The following is a 9,473-nucleotide window of genomic DNA, read 5'->3' on the forward strand; positions in this document are numbered from 1 at the left end:
AGATAGATAGATAGGCATACAGAGAGAAAGACAGGGATACAGAGAGAGAAAGTGAGAGACAGGCATGTAGAGAGAGAGATACAGGTATACAGTCATACAGAGAGAGATATAGGCATTCAGAGAGAGAAAGATATGGGCAGGCAGCGAGAGAGAGATAGAGACCGGGATGCAGAGAGAGAGAGAGAAAGAGAGACAGGCATAGAGAGAGACAGGGATGCAGATAAAGAGAGAGAGAGGGAGAGAGAGAGAGAGAGACAGGGATGCAGAGAGAGAGAGAGAGAGAGAGTGAGAGAGGGAGACAGGCATACAGAGAGTGAGAGACAGGTATACAGAGAGAAAGACAGGGTGTAGGGAGAGAGACAGGGATGCAGAGAGAGAGAGAGAGACAGGGATGAAGAGAAAGAGAGAGATACAGGCATACAGAGAGAGATACAGGCATACATAGAGAGATAAAGAGAGAGAGAGAGACAGGTATACAGAGAGAAAGACAGGGATGCAGAGAGAAAAAGAGACAGGGATGCAGACAGAGGTACAGGCATACAGAGAGAAAGACAGGGATGCAGAGAGAGAGAGATACAGGCATACAGAGAGAGAGAGAGAGAGAGAGAGAGAGGGATAGGCATACAGTGAGAGAGAGAGATACGGGTAGGCAGAGAGAGAGAGAGAGAGAGAGAGAGAGATACAGGCATATATATATATATATATATATATATATATATATATATATATATATATATATATATAGAGAGAGAGAGAGAGAGAGAGATACAGGCATAAAGAGAGAAAGAGAGAGAGAGAGAGACAGGCATACAGAGAGAGAGAGCAAGAGAGAGATAGGCATACAGAGAGAAAGATACTGTCATACAGAGAGAGAGAGAGATAGGCATACAGAGAGAGAGACATATAGGTAGGCAGCGAGAGAGAGAGAGAGAGAGAGAGAGAGAGAGAGAGAGAGAGAGAGAGAGGGATGCAGAGAGAGAGAGAGAGATACAGGCATACAGAGAGAGAGAGATACAGGCATACAGAGAGAGAGAGATACAGGCATAGTGAGAGAGAGAGAGAGAGAGAGAAATACAGGCATATAGAGAGAAAAACAGGGATACAGAGAGAGAAAGAGAGAGTCAGGCATGCACAGAGAGAGACAGGCATACAGTGAGAGATAGATGCATACAGAGAGAGAGACAGGGATGCAGAGAGAGACAGGCATACAGAAAGAAAGACAGGGATACAGAAAGAGAAAGAGAGAGACAGGCATGCAGAGAGAGAGAGACAGGCATACAGAGAGAGAGAGAGGGAGAGAGAGAAAGAGAGACAGGCATACAGAGAGAGACAGGCATACAGAGAAAGACAGAAGCATACAGAGAGAGAGGGATGCAGAGAAAGAGTGAGGGACAGGGATGCAGAGAGACAAAGAGAGTCAGGCATACAGAGAGAGAGACAAAGAGACATACAGAGAGAAAGACAGGGATGCAGAGAGAGAGAGACAGGGATGCAGAGAGAGACAGGCATACAGAGAGAGAGATATAGGAATACAGAGAGAGAGAGAGAGAGAGGCATACAGCGAGAGAAAGATACGGGTAGGCAATGAGAGAGAGTGAGAGAGACAGGGATGCAGAGAGAGAGAGACAGGCAAACAGATAGAGACGGAGGCATACAGAGACAGAGAGAGAGACTGGGATGCAGAGAGACAGAGAGAGACAGGCATACAGAGAGAGAGACAGAGAGGCATACAGAGAGAAAGACAGGGATGCAGAGAGAGAGACAGGGATGCATAGAGAGAGAGAGACAGAGATGCAGAGAGAGAGAGAGAGAGACAGAGATGCAGAGAGAGAGAGAGAGACATAGATGCAGAGACAGAGAGAGAGACAGAGATGCGCAGAGAGTGAGAGAGGCATACAGAGAGAGAGAGAGAGAGAGAGAGAGAGAGGCATACAGAGAGAGAAAGAGAGAGAGAGATACAGGCAAACAGAGAGAGAGAGAGATACAGGCATATTGAGAGAAAGACAGTGATGCAGAGAGAGACAGGCATGCAGAGAGAGAGGGACAGGCATACAGAGAGAGAAAGATATGGGTAGGCAATGACAGAGAGCGAGAGATAGAGACAGGGATTCAGAGAGAGAGAGACAAGCATACAGATAGAGACGGAGGCATACAGAGACAGAGAGAGAGACAGGGATGCAGAGACACAGAGAGAGACAAGCATACAGAGAGAGAGAGACAGAGAGGCATACAGAGAGAGAGACAGGGATGCAGAGAGAGAGAGAGAGAGACAGGGATGCAGAGAGAGAGAGACAGGCATACAGAGAGAGAGAGAGAGAGAGAGAGAGATACAGGCATACAGAGAGAGAGATACAGGCATACAGAGAGTGAGAGAGAGAGAAAGGCATATAGAGACAGAGAGAGGGACAGGCATACAGAGAGAGACAGATAGGCATACAGAGAGAAAGACAGGGATGCAGAGAGAGAGAGACAGGGATGCAGAGAGAGAGACAGGCATACAGAGAGAGAGATACAGGCACAGAGAGTGAGAGAGAGAGAGAGAGAGAGAGAGAAAGGCATACGGAGAGAGAGAGAGAGAGAGAGAGACAGGCATTCAGAGAAAGAGAGATACGGGCAGGCAGCGAGAGAGAGAGATAAAGGCATACCAAGAGAAAGACAGGGATGCAGAGAGAGATACGGGCAGGCTACGATTGAGAAAGATACAGGTATACAGAGAGAGAGACAGGGATGCAGAGAGAGAGAGACAGGCATACAGAGAGAGAGACAGAGGCATACAGAGAGACAGTGATACAGGCATACAGAGAGAAAGACAGGGATACAGAGAGAGAAAGAGAGAGACAGGCATTCAGAGAGAGATACAGGCATACAAAGAGAAAGACAGGGATGCAGAGAGAAAGAGAGATACAGGCAGGCTGCGATTCAGAGACAGATACAGGCATACAGAGAGAGAGATACAGGCATACAGAGAGAGATATAGGCATACAGAGAGAGAGAGAGAGAGAGAGAGATACGGGCAGGCAGCGAGAGAGAGATAGAGACCAGGATTCAGAGAGAAAGAGAGACAGACATAGAGAGAGAGAGACAGGGATGCAGATAAAGATAGAGAGAGACAGGGATGCAGAGAGAGAGAGAGAGAGAGAGAGAGGGAGAGAGAGAAGGAGGGAGACAGGCATACAGAGAGTGAGAGACAGGTACACAGAGAGAAAGACAGGGATGCAGGGAGAGAGAGACAGGGATGCAGAGAGAGAGAGAGACAGGGATGCAGAGAGAGAGAGAGAGAGAGAGAGAGAGAGGGATGTAGAGAAAGAGAGAAAGAGATACAGGCATTCAGAGAGAGATACAGGCATACAGAGAGAGAGAGAGAGAGAGAGAGACACAGGCATACATAGAGAGATAAAGAGAGAGAGAGACAGGTATACAGAGAGAAAGACAGTGTTATGTTATAACCCGGATATCGAGGGTTAATACCAGATGAAAGATGCCCTGAATACGGGAACAGCAACACACAAGCCCAGTTAATTCCCTGAATGGGGAAAATACACGCAATCCTTCCCTCCTGGAACAGGCAACCGATTAATTCAAAGTAACAATTCCCCCCAAACACGAGACTAAGCTCCGTCTTGAGGGTAAAACAGGGAGAAAAAAAATCTCTTTTTGAGGGCTACATGCCCGGTATTTATGCAGGTTTCCCACCTGGTGGACATTCCCCTAGGGGACCAGATGGGAGATTGGGATGAGTATAGTACATTAGCCAATCACAGTGACTCAGGCATAAACGCTCCCCTTGGTACCAGTAAACCCTTCCTCTCTATCCTGGGGATAATTGGGAAGAAATCCAATTACCTCCATGGATACGGGAAAGACGCCCTTTTACAGGATACAATAAAAATACATTACGTAACCAAATAAACTTTCAAACACAAGAAAACAATGGATTCCTTCCTGGCACCTAGCAGTCTGGACTCTGGAGGTGATTAAACAAGGTGAAAGTGTATCACCTAAACCTAATTACAGTAAACAATAGCTGATGCCAGGAAACCTGTCTCAGAAAATAGTTTCTCAAAACTGAACAAGGGGAGAGTTAACCCCTTCAGTACGGTTGGATTCACACCCTGTACCTATAATGGGCACAGGGTGACTTAAACATAATGCCCGAATCCATAATCCATAGGGAGGTTGACAGTTTCAGCGGTGTTCGGGAGATTAGAAAAACAAATACAAACGGGGAAGTACGGACAGGAAATCATACGAATCCACACAAATTAACCAGGAGAGCCACATAGTTCCAAGACAGAGGGATCTGTCACACGGCTCCCTCCTGGTGGAACACTCCGGCAGAGCCGGTTTGACCCTTTGGCGGGTCAACTTGGGGATGACTGGACTAGGAGGTGGTAGGAATGTCAGTTTGCCGGGACAATCCATCTGCATTCCCGTTCTGCTTACCGGCCGGTAGCTGATGGTGAAGTTATAGGGTTGAAGGGCTAAACTCCACTGCAGCAATCTACCATTGTCTCCTTAGACCCGGTTAAGCCAGACTAAGGGATTGTGGTCCGTTATGAGAGAGAATTCCTGTCCGTATAAATCAGGGCTCAACTTCTTCAGTGCCCAGACCAGGGCTAAACATTCCTTCTCTACTGCCGCATAACTTACTTCTCGAGGTAACAACTTTCTGCTTAAGTATGCGACAGGGTGCTCTCCCCCATCCTCCCCGACTTGGCTCAGCACAGCCCCCAGTCCATACATGGAAGCATCTGTATGAACGAGAAAACGTTTGTTAGGAACTGGGGCAGCCAAGACAGGGGCATTCACAAGAGCCTGCTTCAGTGCCTGAAACGCGGCTTCACAAGCTGAAGACCACAGGACCTGTTTAGGAAGGTTCTTCTTAGTCAGGTCAGTTAGGGGCTTGGCGATAGTACTGTAGTCCGGGACAAAACGTCGGTAGTAACCGGCCATCCCCAAGAAGGCTAGCACTTGGGTCTTAGTGATAGGTGTGGGCCAGTTAGCCCCAGCATCTACCTTGGCTGGCTCCGGTCTCTGGCTCCCACACCCCACTCTGTGACCCAAGTACTGTACTTCAGCCATACCTAGATGGCACTTGTCTGGTTTCAAGGTCAGGCCAGCGGCCCGAATCTTGTCCAGAACCACCCCTACATAGATTAGGTGTTCCTCCCAGGACTCACTGTAGACCACAATGTCATCCAGGTATGCACACGCGAATTCCTGGAAGCCATTGAGGAGTATATCCACCATACGCTGGAAGGTAGCTGGAGCATTCTTCATCCCAAAGGGCATGACCGTAAACTGGTACAGGCCAAATGGGGTGACAAATGCCGACTTGGGGATAGCCTCCTTGGCCAGGGGAATCTGCCAATAGCCCTTACACAGGTCTATGGTGGTCAGATAGCGTCCCCTAGCAATACGGTCTAGTAATTTGTCTACCCGGGGCATTGGGTAGGCGTCAGTGGTGGTCCTTTCATTGAGCTGCCTGTAGTCCACACAGAACCGGGTGGTCCCATCTTTCTTAGGTACCAGGACTACAGGCGAAGCCCAAGGGCTATCGGAGTGTTCGATGACTCCCATCCGAGCCATATCCTGTATCTCCTTCCGCATTCCTTCTCGGACTGCTTCGGGGATACAGTAGGGGGGGCTGTCGCAGGGGATTCTGTCCAGGGGTCTCTACCTTATGTACAGCTAGGGTAGTGTATCCGGGCTCTTGGGAGAACGTCGCCTGCTTCTTCCACAGAAGCTGTCCAGCACAGCTGGCTATAACATAGGTAGTATCACACACCTGAGTTAACACCTTATAGGGCCCTGCCAAGATGTTTGCATCTTGTTTTTCCTCACAGGCTTGAGCACCAAAACTTTCTGTCCAACCTGGAAGACTCGCTGTCGTACCACCTCTTCTGTCTCCCCTGGGCCGCCTGGAGATTCTCCCTTACCATCAGGGACATTTTCCCCAGGCGGTCCCGGAGTTCCAGGACATATGGCACTATGGGGATCCCCTCATGCTCTGTCTCTCCCTCCCAGTGTCTAATGAGATCCAGGGGTCTGCGGACCCTTCTCCCAAAGAGTAACTCAAAGGGAGAGAACCCAGTAGATTCCTGGGGCACCTCTCTGTACGCAAATAACAGATGAGGCAGGAATCGCTCCCAGTCTCTGCAAGCGTCAGTGAAGGTCCTCAGAATCTGCTTGAGGGTGCCATTAAAACGCTCACAGAGACCGTTAGTCTGGGGGTGATAAGGCAAACTGAGCAACTGTTTAATGCCGCACACCTTCCACAGCTGCTGGGTGAGCACAGCGGTGAACTGGGTCCCCTGATCAGAGAGAATCTCCTTAGGGAACCCGACACTAGTGAAAACCTTAACCAGGGCATCAGCTACTGTCTCTGCCTCTATATTAGACAGTGCTACTGCCTTTGGGTAATGAGTGGCATAGTCCACCACGGTGAGAATATACTTCTTACCTGATGGACTAGCTCTGGCCAGTGGACCCACAATGTCAATGGCTATGTGGGAAAAGGGTTCCCCAATGATAGGCATAGACATAAGCCTAGCTTTTGGGTAATCCCCCGCTTACCTACCCGTTGACAGGTGTCACAAGTACTACAATATACCCGCACATCTCGGTTAAAATTGGGCCAGAAGAAATTTTGGGTGATCCTATGAGCTGTGTGGTGGGACCCTAGATGTCCAGCTAATGGTACATCATGCCCAATCTGCAGAATCTCTTGCCGGTATTTCGCAGGCACCACCAGCTGCCGATTCTGCAGAGGAGCAGTACTTTTCTGGGAAGGTTTAGGGATTCCCCCACCCACTCATAACTTTCCCCATCTACCCCCTCTTCCCCTGCATCTGCCCTAGCCCTATACTTCTGAAGGGTCGGATCCTCCCGGGTTTCCCTCCCGTATGTCTCTGGGGTATCCCAGCCTAAGGGGGCCTGATCTAGGGTACTAGTCGGGGGAGAGAGTCTTACCTGGGGCTCAGCAGCAGGTGGGTTGGTCTCGGCGGCACTGGTCTGAGCACGGGTAGTCACCGGGTTAACATCGGCGGGACCTATGGGAGCATAGGCAGAAACAAGGGGGGCCAAGTCATTTCCAAGGAGAACGTCAGCTGGTAAGTCCTTCATGACCCCCACATTCACATGTCTAGTGCCCACTCCCCAATCCAAATGTATCTGGGCAACAGGTAGGCGGAACACAGCACCCCCTGCTACCCTCACAGCCACAGTGTCTCCGGTGTGCTGGTTCTCGGACACCAAGTTCTTTTGGAGCAAGGTCATGGTAGCACCAGTATCCCGTAGACCACTGACCTCCTTCCCATTCACTTTAACCAGTTGCCAGTGCTGTTGCCGGTTATCCCGGTGGGCAGCTTGCACGGGGTCTGCTTCATGTAGGATTCCCCAGCATTCTTTCTCCTCTACACAGTGGGCAGCAGGCTGAGGGTTACATGGGTTTCCGCCGGTGGGTCTCCTCCAGGACTGTGCTTGGTTCGCTGCGTTTAGGGGACACTCTGGTCTTTTGTGCCCTAGTTGCTTACATCCGAAGCACCGAAGGGGCTGTGAGTAGTCCCGTGAGTTGAACTGGGCTGGCTGAGGATAGTTTGTGGCTGGAGGGGGTGCGGTAGAGCGGTGCGCCGGGGGTTGGTAACTGGTAGCTGCTGGGGTGAATGTGGGTCGGTACTCCACTCTGGCAGGGGTCTTAGTGGTAGCAGTGTCCAGTTTGTGGGCATCCGTATACTCATCTGCCAGCGAGCAGCTTCATGCAGTGTGGAGGGTTTATGGTCCCAAACCCACTCTCTGACTCCTGCAGATAACTTGTCGAAGCAATGTTCCAACAGGAATAGCTGCAGCACCTCTTCCCCGGATACGGCTTGGCCCCCCGCCATCCAGTGAGCTGCTGTGCGGTGCACCCTACATGCCCACTCGACGTAGGAATCTCCAGCTAGTTTAACAGTGTCTCTGAACCGTCTCCTGTATGCCTCTGGTGTAACCACATATCTGGAGAGCAGAGCCTCTTTTACAGTATTATAATCCCCGACTTCCTCATCTGGAATGGCCCGAAAAGCCTCCCTGGCCCGGCCGGATAATTTTCCGGATAATATCATGACCCAGTCCTCTGCGGGTAACTTGTGTAGTGCACATTGCCTCTCAAAATCCGCAAGGTACCCATCAATCTCTCCTTCTGTTTCCATAAAGTTTTTAAAAGCTGCAAAATGTACTTTTCTCTTTTCCACTGGGGTTGCTGTGACTTGGGCTGCTGCAGCGCCGCTTTGCCGAAGTAGGTTGACCTCCACAGCTGCTATGACCCGGTCGATAATTTCTGCAGTCGGGTTGAGGCCATAATGTGCCAGTCTTATTTTAAACCGCCCGGTCAAAGCTTGCTTCTTCGGGGGTTCTGCCTGATATGCTGGGCCCATTGGTTTCTTCGGTCCTGGTACTCTGTCCACCTCGGTCAGTATTGTAATAATCTCCCCGCAACACATGTAATAATGTCATGCTAATAAAGCATTCTTGACTTGACTTGACTTGAGAGAGACAGGCATGCAGACAGAGAGATACAGGGATAAAGAGAGAGAGAGAGGCATACAAAGAGAGAGAGACACGGTCAGGCAGCGAGAGAGAGAGACAGGGATGCAGAGAGAGAGACAGGCATACAGAGAGAGAGAGACAGAGGTATATATATATATATATATATATATAGAGAGAGAGAGAGAGAGAGAGAGAGAGAGAGAGAGACATGGATGCAGAGAGAGAGAGACAGGGATGCAGAAAGACAGAGAGAGACAGGCATACAGAGAGAGAGAGATAGAGAGAGATACAGGCATACAGAGAGATAGAGATACAGGCATACAGAGAGTGAGAGAGAGATAAAGGCAGGCATAGAGAGAGAGAGGTAGGCATACACAGAGAGAGCGACAGGCATTCAGAGGAAGAAAGATATGGGCAGGCAGTGAGAGAGAGAGATACAGGCATACAGAGAGAAAGACAGGGATGCAGAGAGAGAGAGATACAGGCAGGCTGCAATTGAGAGAGAGATACAGACATACAGAGAGAGAGAGAGAGAGAGAGAGAGAGAGAGAGAGAGAGAGAGAGAGAGAGAGAGAGAGAGAAAGAGAGACAGGGATGCAGAGAGAGAGTGATACAGGCATACAGAGAGAAAGACAGGAATGCAGAGAGAGAAAGAGAGAGACAGGCATGCAGAGAGATAGAGAGAGATACAGGCATACAGAGAGAGAGACAGGCACACAGAGAGAGAGAGAGATAGGGGCAAGCAGTGAGAGAGAGAGAGAGACAGTGATGCAGAGAGAGACAGGCATGCAGAGAGAGAGAGAGAGAGAGAGAGAGAGAGAGAGAGATACAGGCATACAGAGAGAAAGACAGGGATGCATAGAGAAAGAGAGATACGGGCAGGCTGTGATTCAGAGAGAGAGAGAGAGAGACACGCATACAGATAGAAAGAGATAAAGGCATGCAGA

Source organism: Bombina bombina, chromosome 6, assembly GCF_027579735.1.
Source record: "Bombina bombina isolate aBomBom1 chromosome 6, aBomBom1.pri, whole genome shotgun sequence".
Lineage (NCBI taxonomy): Eukaryota > Metazoa > Chordata > Amphibia > Anura > Bombinatoridae > Bombina > Bombina bombina.